General features: G+C 39.2%; 1 protein-coding gene across 2 annotated transcripts in view; it reads left to right on the forward strand.

The window, feature by feature from the left end:
• Nucleotides 1–24,232: 24,232 nt before the first annotated feature.
• Nucleotides 24,233–25,433, forward strand: part of GABRA2 (gamma-aminobutyric acid type A receptor subunit alpha2) — a 142,569-nt gene continuing 141,368 nt past the window's right edge. For both annotated transcript variants that reach the window (XM_007539676.3, XM_060188103.1), the window contains exon 1: nt 24,233–24,518. The gene's annotated coding sequence lies outside the window, so the exon portion shown is untranslated. The remainder of the gene's footprint in view (nt 24,519–25,433) is intronic.

Genomic DNA, 25,433 nt, shown 5'->3' on the forward strand with positions numbered 1-25,433 from the left:
TCTGGAAACTGAAAACACCTAGAATTGCCAAAACCATCTTAAGGAAAAGAAACAGAAATGGAGGCATCACACTCCCAGACCTTAAACTATATTATAAAGCCATCATCATCAAAACAGCATGGTACTGGAACAAAAATAGGCATACAGACCAGTGGAACAGAATTGAAAGCCCAGAAGTAAATCCCAACACCTATGGGCATCTAATCTTTGATAAGGGGACCCAAAGGATTAAATGGAAAAAGGAGGCTCTCTTCAATAAATGGTGCTGGGAAAACTGGGTTGAAACATGCAGAAGAATGAAATTGAACCACTTTATCTCACCAGAAACAAAAATCAACTCCAAATGGATCAAAGACCTAGATGTCAGAACAGAAACAATCAAATACTTAGAGGAAAACATTGGTAAAACACTTTCCCACATACACCTCAAGGACATCTTTGATGAATCAAACCCAATTGCAAGGAAGACCAAAGCAGAAACAAACCAATGGGACTACATCAAATTGAAAAGCTTCTGCACATCCAAAGAAACTATTAAACAAACAGAGAGACCCCTCACAGAATGGGAGAAGATCTTCACATGCCAGACATCAGACAAGAAACTAATCACCAAAATGTATAAAGAGCTCAGCAAACTTAGCCGCAAAAAAGCAAATGACCCCATCCAAAAATGGGCAGAGGAAATGAACAAAACATTCACCACAGAGGAGATCCAAAAGGCTAACAAACATATGAAAAACTGCTCTAGGTCACTGATTATCAGAGAAATGCAAATCAAGACAACACTAAGATACCACCTCACTCCTGTAAGAATGGCATACATCAAAAAGGACAGCAGCAACAAATGCTGGAGAGGATGTGGGGACAGAGGAACCCTTTTACATTGCTGGTGGGAATGTAAATTGGTACAGCCTCTGTGGAGAGCAGTCTGGAAAACTCTCACAAGGCTAGACATGGACCTTCCATATGACCCAATAATTCCTCTCCTGGGGTTATACCCCAAGGACTCCATAACACCCAACCAAAAAGAGGTGTGTACTCCTATGTTCATAGCAGCACAATTCATAATAGCTAAAACCTGGAAGCAACCCAGGTGCCCAACAACAGATGAGTGGCTGAGAAAGCTGTGGTATATATACACAATGGAATACTATGCAGCTATCAAGAACAATGAACCCACCTTCTCTGACCCATCTTGGACAGAGATAGAAGGAATTATGTTAAGTGAACTAAGTCAGAAAGATAAAGATGAGTATGGGATGATCCCACTCATCAACAGAAGCTGACTAAGAAGATCTGAAAGGGAAACTAAAAGCAGGACCTGATCAAATTGTAAGTAGGGCACCCAAGTAAAAACCCAGTGGTGAGGGGTAGGCATGTAGCTTCCTGGGCCAGTGGGGGGTGGGAGTGGGCGGGAGGGATGGGTCACAGTCCTTTGGTGGTGGGAATGGTGTTTATGTACACTCCTAGCAAAATGTAGACATATAAATCAGTAGCTAATTAATATGAGAGGGGGAAATCAATTGTATGTCTCAAAGTTTCTCAAAAGACAAACTGAATCTTTTTAATATATAGGCTATGTATTTGATATGCGGACTCTCTCAAAAGCCTAGACCAAGTAGATTAGAAGCTTCCAATAGCACAGCTATATACAAGATACTGGGTACTGTCCAGCAAACCATAACAAAGGGACTTTTCAAAGTTAACCCAATTAACAAATAATGTGATGATAATATTAACTATTGAGTGTCTTTTTGAACCCTAAGACAGCAGGAACCTCACATCTTCACTATAGAGCCCCTACTTCCCCCAGTCCTGGAACCCTTGGATAGGGCCCACTTTCCCGTATTCATCTCCCAATCCAAACCAAATAACATTGCATCTGCCGATCACAACCTAACCAAAGCAACGATTGCTACCTCAACATGCTTCACCTCAGAATGTATCCAGAGACTTCACGTGTGGAATGACAACCCTTCAGCTTCATTACTCGGGTGAGACCTTTCCTTTAATAGTATACTCTAATTTCATCTCAGGTAGTTCACTTTCTAACAAAGTCCCATAACCTAGATATACACCAGTTTCTGTGAGAGAGAGCTTATGTGCACACGTATCCATAAACTACTGCAAAATATATACCTGAAAGCAGGACTACACTAGAGTTTGCAGTGAGTACCTCCCTAACACTTCCTCTCCACTATTCCAAGCTTGGGATCCATGATTGCTCAACAAATTGTTTGGCTTCATATGTTAACTCTCTTTTCAATCACCAGGTTCCAGATGCCACCAGGATGCTGGCTAGGCTTCCCTGGATTGAAGACCCCACCAATGTGTCCTGGAGCTCAGCTTCCCCAGAGTCACACCCTACTAGGGAAAGAGAGAGGCAGACTGGGGGTATGGACCGACCAGTCAACGCCCATGTTCAGCGGGGAAGCAATTACAGAAGCCAGACCTTCTACCTTCTGCATCCCTCAACGACCCTGGGTCCATGCTCCCAGAGGGATAGAGAATGGGAAAGCCATCAGGGGAGGGGGTGGGTTATGGGGATTAGGTGTTGGGAATTGTGTGGAGTTGTACCCCTCCTACCTTATGCTTTTGTTCACTAATCCTTTCTTAAATAAAAAATTAAAAAAAAAAAAAGAAACCTGCAGACCTGTTTCACTTGTGAAGGAGGGGAGCTGGGCTCCAACCAAGGTCCTTGGTAACATTTTTTGCTTAACTAGGTGCACCACCACCCAGACCCCTGCTTAAATTTTCTTAGACACTTAAGTTTTTTCCTATTTCCCAAAGTCAGCATTCTTTTATAACTATAGTCTTTAAGATTGTTCTATTTAAGGGACCAGATATTTTTTTCATTGTTAGGTAAAAAGTCTAAGCAAATGCAAAAAAAAAAAAAAGGAAGGAAGGAAAAAAGGAAGAAGAGAGAAAGGAAATAGAATTTAAAAGGAACACAAAGTACAAAATTGTAATTTGAAGTTCTAATAGTATTAGGAAAAACAGAACAAATTCTTTAAAGACAGGTGCTATTAAAGTGAATATCAGAGTATGAGTTGAGTATAAAATAAAGGAGTATAAAATAATAAAGTATGATCACACTTACAAAACATAAGTTGGGACAGTTTCAACCAAAAAAAAATACTGTTACTACAACTGTAAAGATCAGAATGAAACTCTGGCTCCTAAAGTAGCAACATTACTCTGCTCTAGTTATTTTCAGACCCTAGGTTATGACCCATCCTCAGGATCCATTAAATAACCTCAGCCAGTATTAGAGGAACAAAGTGGAACCACATTATTTTCTTCCCCTCCAAACTTTTTTCTGTCCTTTGTATTTACTTTTATTAGTATTAAGTGGAGATTTACAAAATTATAAGTATATAATTTCACCCTTATATGTATGTGTTATTCTTATTGCATCCACCACTAAAGTTCTATGCTTTCCCTTCTGCTAACTACCCCCATTCTCACAAAGTCTGAAAGATATCTTGGTTATGTATTATTTTTTTGCCAGTTCATTTTATTTCCTTATCTATATCTAAATATGAACAAAGTCATCCAGCAAATTATCATACTCCAGCAATACCACTCCTAGACATATATCCAAAGGTCATGGAGACAGTAATTCAAAGGGATATATGCATCCTTATGCTCATAGCTGCACTATTCACAATAGCCAAAGTATTGGGCTAGGTATATAACATAATAATTATACAAAAAGACTTTTACGTCTGAGGTTCCACCATCCCATGTTCAATTCCCCAGCACTACCATCAGTCAGAGGTGACCAGAGGTGCTCTGGTCTCTCTCTACCTCTTTCTCTCACTATATCTCTTTATCTCTATACTGTCTTTCTCTATATCTCTCTCATTAAAATGAAATAAATTTAAAAAAACTTAAAAAATACCAAAGTATGGACACAATCAAAATGCTCATTCACAGATTACTAGATAAAGAAGTTATGGGCACACCTGATTAAGAGCAGGTGTTCAACGCTTGACGTCTCGTCACCCAATCTGGTCCCCTACGCCTACACTGAACTTCTCTGTTCCAGTCTCTTGGAAACAGAGTTGGCAGTCAGCTGAGGTAAAGAACAAACACCTCATCACAGACCCCTGCAAGCGTCAACCCGGCTTTAACCTAGCACGTTATGATTGGGCCCTCCTCAATCGCTATCGAACAGGCCATGGCCGGTGCGCCGCTATGTTCCATCGCTGGGGAGCCAGAGACGACCCGAACTGCCCCTGCAGCTACAGACAGACTATGACCCACATAGTCAACGACTGCCACCTCTCCAGATTCAAAGGAGGTCTCGAAACTTTACATCAGGCTCAACCTGACGCTGTTGACTGGCTATGGAAGAAGGGCAAACGCTAGAAGAAGAAGAAGATTAAGAGCACATATCACCGAGTTGCAGAGTGTCCAGGTTCTACCCCCCACGCCCCATTTGCAGGGGAGACACTCTTCACAAGCAGTGAAGGAGATCTTCTGGTATCTTATTTTTTTCTTTCCCTCTTTATCTCCCTTCCCCTCTCAATTTCTCTCCATCCTATCCAATATGGTGGAAAAAACAGTTGCCAGGAGCAGTAGATTCTTAGTGCTGGCACTAAGCCCCAGTGATAATCCTGGAGACAAAACAAAAAAATCTCTAAAGTAAGATTTATCTGCAGTCATTGGATTACAATGTACATTTTAAAGCTCTCTTCCTCTCTTTGTGGTTTTTCTATAGATAGATATATAGATGTATAAATTGCATGCATTTGTAGTACAAAAGTAGCCATTACATGATGCAAAAATGGAAAGGCATACCTATGACCTAGTAAACTTCCAAACATAAAATCATGTGGCTGGACAGATTTGTGCAGCAGTAAATTTCCTGGTTCCTGAGTTGTAATTAATTAATTAATTAATTAGTTCTGGTGTGTGTGTGTGTGTGTGTGTGTGTGTGTTATGGGAGCTTTCTTAATAAATACTTAATTTTACATAAAAACTTAGGATTTAAGAGTATATGCTACAACAGAAAAATTACTATTTTAATAGAACACTTAAGTAACTTAGTCTTATAATTTTGTAAATAAATATTAAATCACAAAAATAAATAATAAACAAATAAAAATTATAATTTCTCCTTATTTGGTGCCAGCACTAAATATATTCCCTTCTCATTTCCCATGAAAGTAAAAAGGTAGTGAAGTGGTCTGCCTATATTCATTCTCAAGAGACTATGAATCTGGAAATTAATCTAAACTCCAGTCTACAAATTTATTTTGGGAAATTATGCAATCCTAGTTTTAAAAGTAACATTACCCATCTAGCTCTATTCTATGCATATTACCACCAATTTACCTTTTTATTCAACAATTATTGATGGAATTCTTGCTCTAATCTTACGTCAGTTACTTATTGAAGGGGATATACTGTTAAATAAAAAGAACATGACTCCTGAACTCATGAAACTAAGTACTGAGTAATAATCAACTCTCATAGGGTTGGACACGGATTCTCTAAGAGAAAGCATATCTAACAGAGACTGTTAGGACTAAGTGAGAGGTTATGTCAGGAAGACTTATTGAAGAAGTGCTTCTTAAACATTAATATGAAAGATAAATGGATGAATTAGGAAATTCCAGCAAAGGAAACTTGTACTTTAAATGTTCTTTGGGAGAAGGATTAAAGTGAGTAAGGATCCTAGAACATTCTTGGAACTGAACAAAGCTGTTGTTAATGAAGCAAAGAAACAATAATTCAAGATAACACAGAAGCCAAGACATCAGTGATTATGATCTGATAAGGATGTGTTAGTCTTGTCTTTACAAGATAAAGAAAATACCTTAATTTGGTAGGGATGGATCTATATTGTAGAAAGATCACTCAGATCACTGCATAGAGACCATGCAGGAGTGGATATGGTAGGATAGGGAAAGAAGAATGAGATACAGGGTTTATTTATGGACTTCCTGATACAGGTGAGATACAGGGATTATTTATGGGCACTTCCTGATATAGATAGTATTTTGTTAATTAGATCATTTACTTATTCACTCATTTGTCATTATATTAACACCTGTTGAACACCTACAAAGTGAAAAGCAAGATGAAGGATAATAGGAAAAGCACAAAGTGAAACATGGACTGGACATGGTGGGCAAAGCAAAGGATTCTGGGTGAGGGAGAGAGGAAAGGGAGAAAACTTGGGGGGCCTGGTACATAGTGAAATTGTATACATGTGTCACTGAATCCACTGTAAAGCACTAACACTCAATAAAAGAGGGGGGAAATGAAAAGAAAGCTATTTTATAATCTCTGGTCCCTTAAGAATTTGTTGTAGAGGGAGTCAGGCAGTAGTGCAGCGAAGCGTACCTGGTGCAAAGCTCAAGGACAGGCATAAGGATCAAGGTTCTAGCCACTGGCTTCGCATCTGCAGGGGAGTCGCTTCACAAGTGGTGAGGCAGGTCTGCAGGTGTCTCTCTTTCTCTCCCCCTCTCTGTCTTCTCCTCCTCTCTCCATTTCTCTCTGTCCTGTCCAACAACAACAGTAACATTGTCTCAATGTTTTGTATTTGAATGATATTAGTTGACTAACTAAAAGCAATGTAAACCTAGAGATTTTTGCTCCAGTGAATTGTGTAACAACAATAGAGTTTGTACTAAAATCTGTGACTCACTGGCTTTTACCTACCTTGTTGGAAATTTCAGAAACTGGCTTTAAAATTTTTACACTGTATTTAGGTCAGAGTCAATTTCTTTTGGCTTTCTTTATGGAGTAGAGATAGGAAGTTATACATACTCCTAACAGAGACTCCTGTTTGAACCAGTTGTTTTGTTCATTTCTTTTTCACTTCACTATCTAGCAGTTGCTGTCATGCTTAGCTCTTGTTTTCTCATCCTTTATCTTTAAGTCATTTCTCTATTTGATTTTGAATACTTGTCTGATGTTTTGTTAAAGGAAGTTCTTATTAGGTCTCTGCAAATCCCATTCCTCTGCATCATCACTACCATATCCAGTATCTGTGCTGCTGGGGGAAGAATAGAGAGTCTGAAGAATTGCTCATCAAGAATAATCTTAGACCCTGTCTCAACCCCTCTGAAAGCACAGGTGGAGAGAGAAAGTGAAGGACAGTTAAAAGTTGAGCACACAGCAAAAAGGTGACCAAAGACCTAAGAAATCCATCAAATAGCTATTTATATCCTTTGCTTTCATAATCTTTAAGAAATTCTCACTTGCCAGAAATTTATTTTATATTCCACCCTATCATATTTGATAATAAGAATGCATAAACAATACAATTTCCTCTATTTTTATTTTTTCAACAGTTAGGATAGTCAAGTTATTCTGTGATTATAAAATATTAAATTTAAAAATTTAAACAGTGAATACTTTTTGTCTAATATCTTTCTTATGCTTTTTTGTAGGTCAGCTAGGAGCTGTAATTATTGTTGTCCTCATTCAGGGGCGCACTGATTTTTGCTTTTCTAACGGTCATACCTCCTTTTTCCACCTTTTTCTGGTCATAACAGGTTTCATTGCCACTTCTAATATCAAGGAGAGTGTGGAAACTCAAGTTATTCATACAGTTCAGCTGGAAACTGGTGATGCTTGCTGGAAAGGACTAATATCTGTCATATCTTTTAAAATGTCTCCAGATTTATTTTAAGATAATTTGCTAACAATTTACAATCAGAATGCTCTTTTCTTTTCTTTCTTTCTTTCTTTCTTTCTTTCTTTCTTTCTTTCTTTCTTTCTTTTTTAACAGCTGAGTAATACGATACTGAATAGATTTGGGACACAAACACACACATAAATAGCAATTTATAAGCATATTTTAATCTCGGGTATAATTAGAAAATTAGAAACTAGAAGATTCTATAGTGACTAGTAACTTTTGCTCTCTGAATGCTGCAAATATGAGTGTCTTCTAGACAAAAACCCAACATGAGGTAATTTTTTTTAATAGCTATATGTTTTTTTTTTAATTTTTTATTTAAGAAAGGATTAGTGAACAAAAGCATAAGGTAGGAGGAGTACAACTCCACACAATTCCCAACACCCAATCCCCATAACCCACCCCCTCCCATGGTAGCTTTCCCATTCTCTATCCCTCTGGGAGCATGGACCCAGGGTCGTTGAGGGTTGCAGAAGGTAGAAGGTCAGGCTTCTGTAATTGCTTCCCCGCTGAACATGGGCATTGACTGGTCGTCCATACCCCCAGTCTGCCTCTCTCTTTCCCTAGTAGGGTGTGACTCTGGGGAAGCTGAGCTCCAGGACACATTGGTGGGGTCTTCAATCCAGGGAAGCCTAGCCAGCATCCTGGTGGCATCTAGAACCCAACATGAGGTAAATTTTTTTTTTAATAGCTATATGTTTTTTTTTTTTAATTTTTTATTTAAGAAAGGATTAGTGAACAAAAGCATAAGGTAGGAGGAGTACAACTCCACACAATTCCCAACACCCAATCCCCATAACCCACTGAAAAGAGAGTTAACATATGAAGCCAAACAATTTGTTGAGCAATCATGGATCCCAAGCTTAGAATAGTGGAGAGGAAGTGTTAGGGAGGTACTCACTGCAAACTCTAGTGTAGTCCTGCTTTCAGGTATATATTTTGCAGTAGTTTATGGATACGTGTGCACATAAGCTCTCTCTCACAGAAACTGGTGTATATCTAGGTTATAGGACTTTGTTAGAAAGTGAACTACCTGAGATGAAATTAGAGTATACTATTAAAGGAAAGGTCTCACCCGAGTAATGAAGCTGAAGGGTTGTCATTCCACACGTGAAGTCTCTGGATACATTCTGAGGTGAAGCATGTTGAGGTAGCAATCGTTGCTTTGGTTAGGTTGTGATCGGCAGATGCAATGTTATTTGGTTTGGATTGGGAGATGCATACGGGAAAGTGGGCCCTATCCAAGGGTTCCAGGACTGGGGGAAGTAGGGGCTCTATAGTGAAGATGTGAGGTTCCTGCTGTCTTAGGGTTCAAAAAGACACTCAATAGTTAATATTATCATCACATTATTTGTTAATTGGGTTAACTTTGAAAAGTCCCTTTGTTATGGTTTGCTGGACAGTACCCAGTATCTTGTATATAGCTGTGCTATTGGAAGCTTCTAATCTACTTGGTCTAGGCTTTTGAGAGAGTCCGCATATCAAATACATAGCCTATATATTAAAAAGATTCAGTTTGTCTTTTGAGAAACTTTGAGACATACAATTGATTTCCCCCTCTCATATTAATTAGCTACTGATTTATATGTCTGCATTTTGCTAGGAGTGTACATAAACACCATTCCCACCACCAAAGGACTGTGACCCATCCCTCCCACCCACACCCACCCCCCACTGGCCCAGGAAGCTACATGCCTACCCCTCACCACTGGGTTTTTACTTTGGTGCCCTACTTACAATTTGATCAGGTCCTGCTTTTAGTTTCCCTTTCAGATCTTCTTAGTCAGCTTCTGTTGATGAGTGGGATCATCCCATACTCATCTTTATCTTTCTGACTTAGTTCACTTAACATAATTCCTTCTAGCTCTGTCCAAGATGGGTCAGAGAAGGTGGGTTCATTGTTCTTGATAGCTGCATAGTATTCCATTGTGTATATATACCACAGCTTTCTCAGCCACTCATCTGTTGTTGGGCACCTGGGTTGCTTCCAGGTTTTAGCTATTATGAATTGTGCTGCTATGAACATAGGAGTACACACCTCTTTTTGGTTGGGTGTTATGGAGTCCTTGGGGTATAACCCCAGGAGAGGAATTATTGGGTCATATGGAAGGTCCATGTCTAGCCTTGTGAGAGTTTTCCAGACTGCTCTCCACAGAGGCTGTACCAATTTACATTCCCACCAGCAATGTAAAAGGGTTCCTCTGTCCCCACATCCTCTCCAGCATTTGTTGCTGCTGTCCTTTTTGATGTATGCCATTCTTACAGGAGTGAGGTGGTATCTTAGTGTTGTCTTGATTTGCATTTCTCTGATAATCAGTGACCTAGAGCAGTTTTTCATATGTTTGTTAGCCTTTTGGATCTCCTCTGTGGTGAATGTTTTGTTCATTTCCTCTGCCCATTTTCGGATGGGGTCATTTGCTTTTTTGCGGCTAAGTTTGCTGAGCTCTTTATATATTTTGGTGATTAGTTTCTTGTCTGATGTATGGCATGTGAAGATCTTCTCCCATTCTGTGAGGGGTCTCTCTGTTTGTTTAATAGTTTCTTTGGATGTGCAGAAGCTTTTCAATTTGATGTAGTCCCATTGGTTTGTTTCTGCTTTGGTCTTCCTTGCAATTGGGTTTGATTCATCAAAGATGTCCTTGAGGTGTATGTGGGAAAGTGTTTTACCAATGTTTTCCTCTAAGTATTTGATTGTTTCTGGTCTGACATCTAGGTCTTTAATCCATTTGGAGTTGATTTTTGTTTCTGGTGAGATAAAGTGGTTCAATTTCATTCTTCTGCATGTTTCAACCCAGTTTTCCCAGCACCATTTATTGAAGAGAGCCTCCTTTTTCCATTTAATCCTTTGGGCCCCCTTATCAAAGATTAGATGCCCATAGGTGTTGGGATTTACTTCTGGGCTTTCAATTCTGTTCCACTGGTCTGTGTGCCTATTTTTGTTCCAGTACCATGCTGTTTTGACGATGATTTCTTTATAATATAGTTTAAGGTCTGGGAGTGTGATGCCTCCATTTCTGTTTCTTTTCCTTAAGATGGTTTTGGCAATTCTAGGTGTTTTCAGGTTCCAGATAAATGATTGTAGTGTTTGTTCTATTCTCTTAAAGAAGCCTGGTGGAACTTTGATGGGTATTGCATTAAATTTGTATATGGCTCTGGGGAGAATATTCATTTTGATGATATTTATTCTTCCAATCCATGAGCATGGGATATCTTTCCATTTCTTGGTATCAGGTTCTATCTCCTTGAGTAGCGACTCATAGTTTTCAGTATACAAGTCTTTCACTTCTTTGGTCAACTTTATTCCTAGGTATTTGATTGATTTTGCTGAAACAGTAAATGGGAGTGATTTCTGGATGTATTCTTCTTCAGATTTAGTGTTTGTATAAAGAAATGCCACTGATTTCTGTACATTGATTTTGTAGCCTGATACCTTGCTATATTGCCTAACAACTTCCAGTAATTTTCTACTGGATTCTTTAGGTCTTTCTATGTATACTATCATATCATCTGCAAATAGTGAGAGCTTGACTTCTTCCCTTCCAATCTGTATCCCTTTGATTTCTTTCTCTTGCCTGATTGCTATGGCAAGAACTTCCAATACTATGTTGAAGAGTAACGGTGACAGTGGACAGCCCTGTCTAGTCCCCGATCTGAGGGGGAATGCTTTCAGCTTCTGTCCATTGAGTATGATGTTGGCTGTAGGTTTGCTATATATAGACTCCACTATCTTGAGGAATTTCCCATCTATTCCCATTTTCTGTAGAGTTTTGAGCATGAATGGGTGTTGGATTTTGTCAAAGGCTTTCTCTGCATCTATTGAGATAATCATATGGTTTTTGGCTTTGCTTTTATTGATGTAATGAATGACATTGATTGATTTATAGATGTTGAACCAGCCTTGCATTCCTGGGATGAATCCCACTTGGTCATGATGAACAATCTTTTTGATGTGTTGCTGTATCCGGTTGGCCAAGATCTTGTTTAATATTTTGGCATCTATGTTCATCAGAGATATTGGTCTGTAGTTTTCCTTTTTTGTTCTGTCCCTAGCAGCTTTTGGTATCAGGGTGATGTTGGCTTCATAAAAGGTGGAAGGGAGTATTCCTGTTTCTTCAATCTTATGGAATAGCTTAAGAAGTATGGGTATTAACTGTTTCCTGAAAGTTTTGTAGAATTCATTTGTGAAGCCATCTGGTCCAGGACTTTTGTTGTTGGGGAGATTCTTAATAACGGTTTAAATTTCTTTGTCTGTGATTGGTGCATTTAGATTTTGTAGTTCTTCTTGGTTCAGTTTTGGAAGTGCATAGGTTTCTAGGAATTGTTCCATTTCTTCCAGATTCTCTAGCTTGGTGGCATATAGTTCTTTATAGAAGTTTCACAGAATTCTCTGGATTTCTGTGGTGTCAGTTGTGATATCTCCTGCATCGTTTACAATTCTATTAATTTGAGTCTTCTCTCTTTTTTGTTTGGTGAGTCTGGCTAGGGGTTTGTCAATTTTGTTTAATCTTTCAAAGAACCAACATTTGGCTTCATGGATCTTTTGTATGGTTCTTTTATTTTCGATGTTGTTTATTTCTGCTCTAACTTTAGTGATTTCTGTCCTTCTGGTTGCTTTAGGGTTCCTTTGTTCCTCTTCCTCTAAGTCCTTGAGGTGTCTAGTAAGGTCGTTCATTTGGGCTTCTTCTTGGTGTTTAATATGTGATTGTATGGCTATAAGTTTCCCTCTCAGTACTGCTTTCGCTGTGTCCCAAATATTTTGATAGGTTGTGTCTTCATTTTCATTAGTTTCCAGGAACATTTGAATTTCCTGTTTGAGTGAGTCTCTGACCCAGTGGTTCTTAAGGAGCATGTTGTTTAGTTTCCAAATTCTATGTCTTTTAATAATTTTCCGTTTGTTGTTAAAAGTTAGTTTTACTCCACTGTGGTCTGAGAAGATACTTGGGATGATTTCAATGCTCTTGAATTTATTGATGCTGTCTTTGTGGCCTAACATGTGGTCTATCCTTGAGTATGTGTTGTGTGGATTTGAAAAGAAGGTGTATTCCAGTTTTTTGGGGTGGAGGAGTCTGAAAATGTCCAAGAGGTCTAGTCTGTCAATCTCTTCATTCAATTCTCTTCTATCTTTATTGGTTCTCTGCTTTGTTGATCTGTCTAAGTGTGAGAGTGGGGTATTGAAGTCTCCCACTATTATTGTATTACTATTGATGTATTTTTGAAATTCTTTCAATAGGTGTTTAATGTATTTAGATGGTCCCTCGTTGGGTGCATAGATGTTAATAATTGTTAAGTCTTCTTGGCTGATTGATCCTCTAATCATTATGTAATGTCCTTGCCTATCTTTTATTACTTTATTTAATTTAAAATCTGTCGTGTCTGAGATGAGAATGGCTGTTCCTGCCCTTTTTTGTGGACCGTTAGCCTGTATAATAGTTTTCCATCCTTTCACTTTAAGTCTGTGTTTATCTTGTTGTGACAGATGGGATTCTTGCAAGCAGCATATGGTTGGGTTATGTTTTCTGATCCATCCCCCCACCCTGTGCCTTTTGATGGGTGAGTTTAAGCCATTGACATTTATTGATATTATGGATTTAATGTATTGTAGTGCCATTGTTCTAAAAAATGATTTGTTTACTCTGATATATTACAAGTATTATAGTGATGTTCTTGTTTATAAGAGGTCTTTTAGTACCTCTTTCAGGGCCGGCTTGGTGATAGTTGCCTCCTTTAACTGTTGTTTGTCTAAGAAGGTTTTGATCCCTCCATCTAGCTTGAATGAAAGTCTAGCAGGATATATTATCCTTGGTTGAAACCCTTTTTCATTCAGGGCTCGATAGATATCTTGCCACTCCCTTCTGGATTTTAGAGTTTGAGTTGAGAAATCTGCAGAAAGTCTTATGGGTTTTCCCCTGTATGTGACTTTTTGTTTCTCTCTTGCATCCTTAGGATCCTTTCTTTATCCTTACTTCTTCTCATTGTGACTATGATGTGTCTTGGTGTTTTCAGGTCTGGGTTGATTCTGTTTGGTACTCTCTGGGCCTCTTGCACCTTGATATCCTTTCTGTTATTCAGGTCTGGGAAATTTTCTTGTATTATTTCCTCTAGAATGTTTGCTTCCCCTTCCAACATGAGGTAATTTTTACTGCAGACAAACAAGCTGTCAACTTAAAAGAGAAAGTCATTTGACTGTTCTAGTCAGTACAGGAAATGAGTCAATACAATTGACTTATAAGAACCCAGTCAATGCAACAAGTACCATCTCAGCATGCTTCACCTCAGACTGTGTACAGACATCAGGCATGGAATGCTAACCCTTCACCCTCATCACTCAGGTAAGACCTTTCCTTTCATGGCATTCTCTAATTCCATTCCAGGAGGTTCACTTCCTAACAAAGTCCCAAAACCTAGATATAGGTCAGGTCCCATGAGATAGAGCATATGTTCACATGTATCCGTAAATTAGGGCAAATATATACCTGAAGGCAAAAATACACTATAGTCTGTAGTGAGTCAGTATCAAGTTCAAAATGAAGTAGTGTTTACTTAGACTTAGATACCCTCCTCACCTACTTCCTATTACAGTTCTCTCACTTACTCCAAAGCTAACCTTATCAGAGCAAGGACTGCAAAAGCTGAATAAGGGCAAGAGACTGGCATACTTTAATGATGACTCTTTAGTCACTATCAGTCCATTCCAAAAGCTGGGGCCCAAATCAGGGAGTCCTGAGATTCCCAAACAGACTTTGATGGGCCTAGAACTCAATAAATCCCTATCTCCATTGTTATTGGTCATTTCTATCAGGAAAAACCAAAGGGAGGAAGGACAACATACTCTGTGCTACGCCAGAGGAAGATGGGTCGATACTGGGGCAGCATGGAATGTTCCTACTCATGACCACAGAATGTGAGCTCAGATTTATAGGGATGCAGAGGTCACATAGGCTCCTAAGCTACTTATGGGCCCCAGATCACATCAAATCGATGGTGTTTACAGTCAACAATATTTATACCCCTTTCCCATATTGGGGAGCTACACTCTTCCCTGATCCAGCTTTCTGGTTCTTTTTCCAGCCATGACATCATCTCCCCCAGACAATAATTAAGATCCACCTGCATATCAGATTTCAAGCTCAGGAAAAACAAACAAACAAACAAAAAACACTAGCATAGCTACAGGCTGTTTGGAATATAACTAAAATATGCCTACTAGCTATCTACAAAATGGAGGACCCCAGTCCCCAACACTTCATCTGCACTATTCCAGCCTTTAGGTCCATGATTGTTCAACAATTTGTTTGGCTTTGTATGTTAACTCTCTTTTCAGCCACCAGGTTCCAGATGCTAGGCGGATGCGACCAGACTTCCCTGGACAGACAACCCTACCAATGTGCCTTGGAGCTCTGCCTCCCCAGAGTCCTTCCCCACTAGGGAAAGAGAGAGACAGGCTGGGAATATGGATTGACCTGCCAATATCCATGTTCAGCGGGGAAGCAATTCCAGAAGCCAGACCTTCCACCTTCTGCATCCCACAATGACCCTGGGTCCAAACTCCCAGAGGTTTAAAGAATAGGAATGCTATCAGTGGAGGGGATGGTTTATGGAGGTCTGGTGGTGGGATTTGTGCGGAGCTGTACCCCTCTTATCTTATGGTTTTGTCAATGTTTCCTTTTTATAAATAAAAAATTTTTAAAAGAATTTAACAGCATATCTTGCACAGAGACCTACATACAAAAACACAGACAGGGATGTCCACACATTTGTAGCGTAGATAGTTATATTCCAGTTTGTCTACACAGAAACTTTTGCTACATACTCTGATAAACACACTTTCTTCCAATGCCAAAATGAAGTACATACCCAAATGTATACACTAGGTGAACAGTGTTGCAATATGGGGATGGAAAAGAGGACATTAGACAGGTAAGAAAGTTGGAAATGTAGGCTGAGTTGGAATAAAAAGGAGGGCATAGCATACTAAAAGGAAGACAGGGAAAATCAGAAAAATAGAAACAATATATTTATGAGAAATAAAGGGCAGGTAACATAAGAGAATATAACCATAGATGAAGTGTTCTTGTCAATAATTCTGTGAAAGTAGGAACCTTTACAAGAGTAGGATTGAGTGGATGAGAACATGAGGAGAAAAACAGGATGAAAATGAATCTTTAAATGTAGGGCAAGGTTTTGGAGCACCAGGTTGAGCGCACACACTTCAGTGTGAACCTGGGTTCAAGCTTCTGGCCCCACCTGCAGAAAAGAAGCTTCCTAAGTGGTGAAGCAGTATTTCAGATATCTCTCCCTCTCTCTCCCTCCTTCTATAGCTCCCCTTCAGTCTTGATTTCAATAAAAATGACTCTATAAGTGTAAATTTGAAGAATGCAGCTAAGTTTCATCTATTGAATGCTGATGTATTACAAATTTACAAGCATCCAAATATTTCAGCAATATCAGCAGTGTGTAGTGTTATTCATGATTCAGGTGTTGTTCTGTGTACAAATATCAATTCACTGAGCATTCTCAAACACAAATGAAGTAGGTTTATAATTACCGTTATTCTAAAGGCGAAGTAAGGCATAATGTGTCTCTGGAATTTTTCCAAGGTAATGTAGCACTTAAATATTGGAACAAAGATTTGATCCTAAGAATCCATCCATAGTATCTGAATACTTAACCGTGAATATCTGTTGCATTTCATTTTCTCTCATTTTATCACCATTCTTTCACATTCTTTCATCCTCTCTCTATATATATATATGTGTGTGTGTGTTTATATATTCAAGTATTTGTTTATTCATTACATCATTCATTCATTTATTAATTCATTTTTCCTGAATGACAATATAATCCTAACCAGCTGGAAGGTGAGACTCACTGCCCTTGAAGAACTCACAGACATTATAATAAGGCAGGATGGATAAGTTAATGCAAACATCCAATTAAATATTTTAGATTTCATGTCAAGTAACTGTGTTAGGTCCAGTAGGACTACAAAGTAAGGTATGGACAATTTAATCTGGAAAGGTATGGATCTTTTTAGGACTGTGACTTTAAGTGTTAGGATTTCAGTCAATGAGGGTAGTGAAAACCAAGATTACAGGGCTTGAAACTATTCATTGTGGAGGTAAATGTATTTTTATTTGTAAGAAGTATAAAGGGCAAAAAAAAAGCATGTGCACATGTGTGACTTGTGCATGGAAAGAGTTGAGACTGGGTCATATATGATGTATAAAACAGTTTGTACCATATGCATTTAATAAGATTTTAATTGAGTAGATAACCCTAACTAATAGGTTCTGAAGCATTATTTTGTTGGTTTTTCTTGTAGAAAAGAGATAGGACATGTAACCCATCCCTGGGCCCTGGTCTATATCTAGGTTTGGTAACTTTGTTAGGAAGTGCATCACCCAAATGGAACTGGGGAGCCCCATGAGCTAGGAAGGTCTCATTAAATTATTGGAGCTGAAGGGTTGCCATTTCAAGCCTGGCATCTCTGGACACAATCCAAAGTGAAACATGATAAGGTGGCAAAGGTTGTACTGATTTGCTTGAGATCAGCAGATGTAGCATCAAATGATATGGCTCAAGAGAAGCATGAAGAAAAACAGTCAAAGCCCCAGAGATTTCAGGACTGGAAGAAATGTGGATTTTAAAGAGAATGATGAAGGTTCCTGGTTGTCTTAGAGTTTAAGAAGGCAATAGATAATTATTATTATAGCCAAGTTATTTGGATATTCGGTTTACTTTGAATATCCCATGGTTAGGATTTACTATACCATAGGATGCGTGACCATGATACAGACAGGACCTGTTGCTTCTGGTCTCCAAGGTATATCATGTTATTTAATAATTAAAAAATCATTATTAGAAATGCATTAAAAATTGCAGCTCTGTGTTAGGATTCAATTAGTTTACGAACTTGAAACATTAAGTGCTTAAGGGAATATATATATATATATATATATATATATATATATATACATACATACACACACAGGCACACACACACACACACACATATATATGTGTGTGTGTGTGTGTGTGTGTGCATGTGTGTGTATACTTAGAACTGAAATCTATGCATTTAAAGAGCTCAGTACATGTCCAGAGGTATCTATAAGTTAGGTGAAAATATACCTTAAAGTAAAAGTGTGCAATAGACAGCAGTGAGTAGACTTAAAATCACTAAGTGCAGCAAGCAAGTGGAAAAACCTAAAAAGACACCAACAAGTATTTAATCAAATAGTTTCTACTTAGATACCCTTTCTCTCCTACCTTCTACTTCACTTCACTTAAAAACCCACTCATAAAGGAAAGTGGGCCCTACCCTAGGGTCCCAGGACTGGGGGAAGTTTAGGCTCTATAGTGGAAATGTGAGGTTCCTGCTGTCTTAGGGTTCAAGAAGACAATGGATAGTTATTGTTAACATCACATTATTTGGTAATTGGGTTAACTTTGAAAAGTCCCTTTGTTAGACATACAATCAATTTCCTCCTCTCATATTAATTAAATAATGATTTATATGACTATAATTTAATAGGTGTGTACATAAACACCATTCCCACCACCAAAAGACTGTATCCCATCCCACCCACCCACCCCCCGCTGGCCCAGGAAGCTGCATGTCCACCCTCCCTCTCACCACAGGGTTTTTACTTTGGTGCCCTACTTTCAATTTAGTCAGATCCTGCTTTTAGTTTCCCTTTCTGATCTTCTTTCTCAACTTCTGTTGATGAGTGGGATCATTCTATACCCATCTTTATCTTTCTGACTTAGCTCACTTAACATAATTCCTTCTAGTTCTGACCAAGATGGGTCAGAGAAGTTGAGTTCATTGTTCTTGATAGCTTTATAGTATTCCATTGTGTATATATACCACAGCTTTCTCAGCCACTCATCTGTTGTTGGGCACCTGGGTTGCTTCCAGGTTTTAGCTATTATGAATTGTGCTGCTATGAACATAGGAGTACACACCTCTTTTTGGTTGGGTATTATGGAGTCCTTGGGGTATATCCCCAGGAGAGGAATTACTGCGTCATATGGAAGGTCCATGTCTAGCCTTCTGAGAGTTCTCCAGACAGCTTTCCACAGAGGCTGGACCAATTTACATTCCCACCAGCAGTGCAAAAGGGTTTCTCTGTCCCCATAGCCTCTCCAGCATTTGTTGCTGCTGTCCTTTTTGATGTATACCATTCTCACAGGAGTGAGGTGGTATCTCAGTGTTATCTTTATTTGCATTTCTTGGACAATCAGCGACCTGGAGCAGTTTTTCATATGTTTGTTAGCCTTTTGGATCTCCTCTGGAGTGAATGTTCTGTTCATTTCCTCTGCCCATTTTCGGATGGGGTCATTTGCTTTTTTGGTGCTAAGTTTGCTGAGCTCTTTGTATATTTTGGTGATTAGCCTCTTGTCTGATGTATGGCATGTAAAGATCTTCTCCCATTCTGTGAGGGGTCTCTTTGTGTGATAGTTTCTTTGGCTGTGCAGAAGCTTTTCAATTTGATATAGACCCATTTGTTTGTTTCTGCTTTAGTCTTCCTTGCAATTGGGTTTGTTTCATTAAAGATGCCCTTGAGGTTTAGGTGGTAAAGTGTTTTACCAGTGTTTTCCTCTAAGTACTTGATTGTTTCTGGTCTAACATCCAGGTCTTATACCATTTGGAGTTGATTTTTGTTTCTGGTGAGGTTTATCTGGGAAAGTGTTTTGAGAAAAAAGTCTAGATGACTTCCGTTTTTCAGGATTTGAGGTGAGAGGGTAAGATAGAGAACATCAGAGGAAATACCTTTAGAGGAAAATTGCTTACATGTTACTGATAGAAGGAAAACGAAGTTCAAGAGTCCCCAGTATATTATAGTTGAGAATGCCCAAGGTTATGCTTTACTGAATTCTGGAACAACTATGGAATCAGGGCTCTCCATTTGCATTCTGAAGTATCAACTTTGCAGAGAATTCAGCAATTATTTATTGAGCAGTTATGAGAGAGTCATTCTTGAAAATGCAAAGAATACTCTCACAAGGAGAAATTATCTATGTTATTACTTAAAAACATTTTATATCCATCATTCATTTGCTATGACACCACCGCTCACTTTTCCTTCAAAATAGTTGGTTTCCATATTCTCTTTCATGTCTATGAACTAGTCATAAACTGGTGATATATTTTATTTTGTAATTAGTCTACACTCTCATCTCCTCAAATCATTTCATCAAGAATAATTATTTTTAAATAATTCCTCTGTTGGGACCTAGTTGTTTCCCATCTGAGAAGTGGGAGGCAACATTCATTTCTGGACTCCCTGTCTCCCCTGGTTTTGATTGTTATTGGCTTGTTTTACATAATTTTTCACAGTCGATGTTATTATTCAGAAAATACTTATATATTGGTAATATTTTAAAATGTTTTGTTTATTTAATTATTTTTGGATAGAAACAGAGAGAAGTTGAGAGGGAAAGGGAATTAGAGAGACACCTGCAGCACTACTTCCCCCTCTGCAGATGGAGATGAGGGACTTTTAAAGTCTATATTATTGAAGTTTTATCTATAATTGTTTTAGGAAACAACTGAAGAATTTGAAAATAAATTCTAATCAGTAATTTCACTTCCATATAAATTACTCTGTAAATATATTTGCTATATGTAGTTCATATTTTAAAATCTTAGAAACCTCCAGGATGTTCTAAATGCATGGCATATTTGATTTACAAGTTGGATAAGGATTTGTAAAATTACTTTATAAACAGTGAGTCATTCTATTTTAAGAAGGCAATGTACATAGTTTGTCCAAGCTGATATACATGACATATTTAGCTCTAATGAAATGTGACCTAGATGCATTAATGTATGAACAGTAGTTCTAGAATTATTTATTTATAAAACTAGTTACTTCCACTTTCCAGCTGTTTCTTCTTTCATAATCATGAAGTCTAATAAACATAGTACAACTACTCCTCTATATTCATCACACATAGAGTGATGAAACTTCATCAACTAGTGTTGACTTAATATTTACCAAATGAATAGAAGCTTTATTTTTACTATTATTATTATTAGTTATAATAAGGTAAATATTTGAAACTGACCTGTATTTTAAGCATACTTCCAAACTGATAAGGAAAAATACAGGGTATTATTTAACTGTGAAAAAAAGGGTAATCCTGGTCTGGGAGGTGGCACAGTGGATAAAGCATTGGATTCTCAACCATGAGGTCCTGAGTTCGATCCCTGGCAGCACATATACCAGAATTATATCTGGTTCTTTCTCTACTCCTATATTTATCATGAATAAATAAATAAATTCTTTTAAAAAAGGATAATCTATGATTTAGTTTCTAATATTTAATAGCATGTCATTTGAATTAATGACTCACAAAGAAAGGTATGTAGTTAAAATGTATATCAACTTATCTAGAGCATATACTAACATTAGAAAAAAATTTAAACACATTAAAATAATATTTTTATTGAAGCAATTTGCTACTTATTTTCAAAGTACTTAAAAATCACTGTGATCCAGTTATATAAAGGTAGGCTAAATGTGCTTGACAGAAAGGTAGTATAAATATTAGTCTCACTGAATTTCTGATACTTGGTTTATATGTGTGTATGAATGATATGATATATACACTTATTATCTCAGAACTTAAGGATACATGAATTCATGCAGAGACTGGAGTAGCAGTATTAAGTCTCTAGATAACTGGACCTTAAAAATGAAGGTTCTACAAAGTAGAAAAACAAAGTCAGGAAAGCCCAAATCCCTCAATTTGTCATCTTTCTTCTATTCTCAGTCCTTTGGTTGAATTATCATAGGGACTTGTGTGTTGGGAATGGAGAATGTGTAAGATGTCATTAGCCTGTACTTCTTCCCTCTACTCCCTCTGTCCCCCAGAAGGCCTAACCTGGGTAGGAATATATTCGCTGGCAACCAAGGAGTTGTCTTTTCTTTTGCAGGACTGGTTGCCTGGGGATATACTCCAAAGAAGTGGGTAGGAAGAGCTTAGTCACGACATACTCAGGCTTGCTCTCAAATCACAAGCAGTTCACTACACTCCATCAGATGAAAGGAAATCAGACTGACTTTGTGAGATACTTGGACAAAATGGCAGAAGAAAACTTGGATGGATTTGGATACAGTGAAATATCAGTATAGATAAAGCAATAAAAGTAGAAATTCACTGTCTGAAATCAGCTTTGCTGACTTCCATTTCCTCTAATGTGTTTTGAAATTTAAATCACAGCTATTCCACTTCAGTAAAATTGCAGAGCATTTTGTGGGGACTAAGTAAAAATCATAGCCTTATAATGCATTTTAAAAATGTGTTTTTTTTTTTTACTTTGAGTATCTCAAGTTAATGTTATCCATATTTACAGTTTGTCTTAAACACAACTAAAAATAAAACCAAAAGGTAAAGATAATCCCAGTTTATACTTTAAAATCTACATCAGTGGATGACAGAAGTGAGATTATAAACTTGACAGGCTATTAATAGAAAAAGGTTATTTTTAGAACAAATCATCCCAATAGTTACACATTTCAAGTTAACAGATTAAATAAACTAATTAATACCTTAATTTGGCATTAGAATCAAGAGAAAAGACTACTGGGGAATAATAATGTGTGAAGATATTTACAGAAACTGACACTTCTGAAAGTGTAATTTCATTGGAGCACATCAGTTAAGACAGGGAAAACAAAACAAAATAAAACCTTGTGCTGTTCAACTTTCGTTATCAAGATATAAACAATTCAGTAGTAGAAGTGGTGGTAAAAATAGCATGCTGATAGAAATCTTACTGAAGATTGGCTCACAGGAATGAAAAATAGGAAAATATAGTAGAATGAGAAGTATTCATACCAAGTAGATGCTTATATCTCCTAGTTGGAAGATTTTAAATGGCATGCTTTATATCTTTGTGAATTTCAATTAGACTTTGCAATAGGCAAGTCAGCAAGAGAATTTTAATGATGGAGGAGAAAGCTGGGTGGTGTTCCATTCTTCCCAGAGCCATCTCAATAGGAGAGCAAATGTTTGTTTAGGTTGTACATATTAAATACTTATTGATGCTCAAGGAGAGAGTGATTAATAGGTTAAGATAGGCTATAGATAACAGCCTGATATATTTACAGTGTTAAGGTTTTATCTAACAATCTAACAACAAAGCTAAAATGTACTGTGGATTAGCACCTTCTGTTAAGAAAGCTGAACCATCTAGGAACAACATTAGAGTTTTTGGTTCATAATTAAGAACATTTAAGTTTGGCACATATTGACTTTGTAAAATGACAAAAGCATATCGACATACATATTTCCCCCCTCTAAAGTGTCTACCATTAAAACAGTAGAAGGGCTAGCTATTTAGAAGAGCTGCCTTATTAGGATGTGCCTAAGGTTCTATCCTATGTTTAGTATAAAAAAGAAAATGAACTCTTGTTTTTTGTTCAGGTTGCGCACTTGGATTTTATTGTTTCAGATAAAACAAAGGAGATGTGAGATGGATCACACACACAATATTCAAAATGTAATGTGGGAATGGAATTCCAACAGGTACATTTGAAAGCAAACAAACAAACATCCCCGAAAGTAGGAATATCTGGAACTCTTCTACACAACCCTCACCTTCATCAAACCCCAGGGAAGGATTTGAAAAGGTAGTGGACAATGAGCTCTCTTTTGGCTCCAGGGAAATGCAAACTTTTTAATAGAGCTGCTGGTCGAGTGCTTTAAGGTAGGAAAGACACTAGTAAAAAGAAATTTTTTGGGGGGAGGGGGGAGGAAGACTTGCTGAAAGCAGGAGAGAGGTTTCCCAAGGTGTATAATCTGCAAATAAGATTTTACTGCTAGGCTCCTGGGTAGACTCCATTCCCCAGGGCTTTGCAAAGAGGCACTTTGGAACAGACTGCAGGAGTATGAAGGAATGAATGAGTGGTTCTTCAAGAAGGCTTAGAGAAATCAAAGAAACTTCCTGCAGTCTGATTCCTCGCAACATGTTTTGCATTTGGTCCTGCGTGGAGGCACTGATGACTAAGTAAAGGCGTGATTAGTTTCTCAGCCCTCCAGTGGGAGCGATTCCACTTTACCTCTTCTCCTAGCCATGTCGCTCCAGAACCTGGAGATGTTGGGGGGCAGGCGGCAGGGCGCGGCCCCGAAAACCTAAGGGCCGCAGAGACTCACTGCACTCTTACACCACACAGGCACCCATCCGCAGTTGACCCTCCAACCGCACCCCCAGCTCCAGTCAAGAATCTCGGAGCCTCGGGGAGCTCCCGCGGACGGCCGTGAGGAGCCATCCCGGGGCGGCGCGTGGGCTCGGCTCCTCCGGCGCGGTGTGGGCGCCGGGAGCTGCGCTCCGGGCGCACTGGGTTGCCCTCCGATGCCTCGGGCTGACCCGCTGCAGGTGCCCGGTGAGCTACTGGCTGTTACCAGGGATCGGGGCGGGGGTTGGGGTCCCTAAGTACCCAGGAACCTCCTCCCAGGTTTGGCTCCTCCTCCAGGCGAGGGGCTCTTGAGCGCCACAGCTTGCGCGCACAGCGCCAGGGCTCATCTCCCCCCACCCCACTCCCCTCCCGCCGGCTCCTGCTAACGCTTCGCCTCCTCCCCTTCCTCCTCCTCCTCTTTCTCCTTCTCCTCCGCCCATCACCGCCACTACGAACGTCTTCGCCTCCTACTCCTCACCGTCACCGCCACCGCTGCTCACGCTTCTCTGGGGCTTCCACCAGCCCTTTGCTACCCGCTCGCTGGGCTGCTGCAGTCTCTCTCTCTCCTCTCTCCTCTCTCCTCTCCTCTCTTCCTTCTCTTTAAATTTCCTATCTCCTCAAGATCAAGGCAGAGGAAAGAAAGCACTGGATTCCGCTTGCTGTTTCAGGTAAGGTCGCACGCGTTTTTCCCATTAAGGCGCCCTTCCCCATTTGCCTTTACCTCCCAAGCATGCTTCATTTCCCCGCCCCCCGCATCCACTCTCAGAGGCTCCCTGGAAACCGAGGAAGCTCGAGACAGACGCCCCCTTCTCCCCCAGCATATTAAATAACAACAATAATAATAATCTCCATACTCCTCACCCCCACCACCATCCTACGCCAGCACACTAAAAACAATAAATTAGACAGTCATCACCAGAAGCATATTTGCAACTACAATGAGACCCGACACACACACACACACACACACACACACACACACACACACACACACACGCCGCCGGGCTTTTCTAGTCTTCAACTTTGCACAGTACGATTGTCGCTGCCTGTGGGGCTGTGCGTGTTCCCAGAGCCTCTGGCTCGGGCTCCTGCTCCTGCTCCAGCCGGGGCTGTGGTCCTCCGCTCCGGATCAACTGTCAAACGCGGCGTTTCGCAGCAGTTGATTTGAACAAGACTGCTTCTAAGACGTGATCTTGGGCAATTGTGGATGGACAAGAAGGAAGACAAAAAGCATTCATTTCCTTTCGGTAAAGTGAAGAGGTGAGGATTGCAGGTTCACTGTAATGAAAAGAACAATCACAGAAAAAGTGGGCTGGCTGCCCCTTGCAATTCTCGCTGTGGTTGCGGAGGTGGTCTTAGATGAGGGGATCCTGGCGTGAAATCACCATTTCTCCTCCCCCTTTCTACGCTCGCTTCTTCCAACCCATTCTCTGCTTTGGCTTGTATGTCAGTTTGGGGTCCCCTGTGCTATTAATACGTGTGTGTGTGTGTGTGTGTGTGTGTGTGTGTGTGTGTGTGTGTGTACACGCGTGCACTAGTGTTTGCAGACGATAAGAATGGGGGGAAGTTCTTGGCAGAACAAA

Source organism: Erinaceus europaeus, chromosome 3, assembly GCF_950295315.1.
Source record: "Erinaceus europaeus chromosome 3, mEriEur2.1, whole genome shotgun sequence".
In the NCBI taxonomy this organism is placed as follows: domain Eukaryota; kingdom Metazoa; phylum Chordata; class Mammalia; order Eulipotyphla; family Erinaceidae; genus Erinaceus; species Erinaceus europaeus.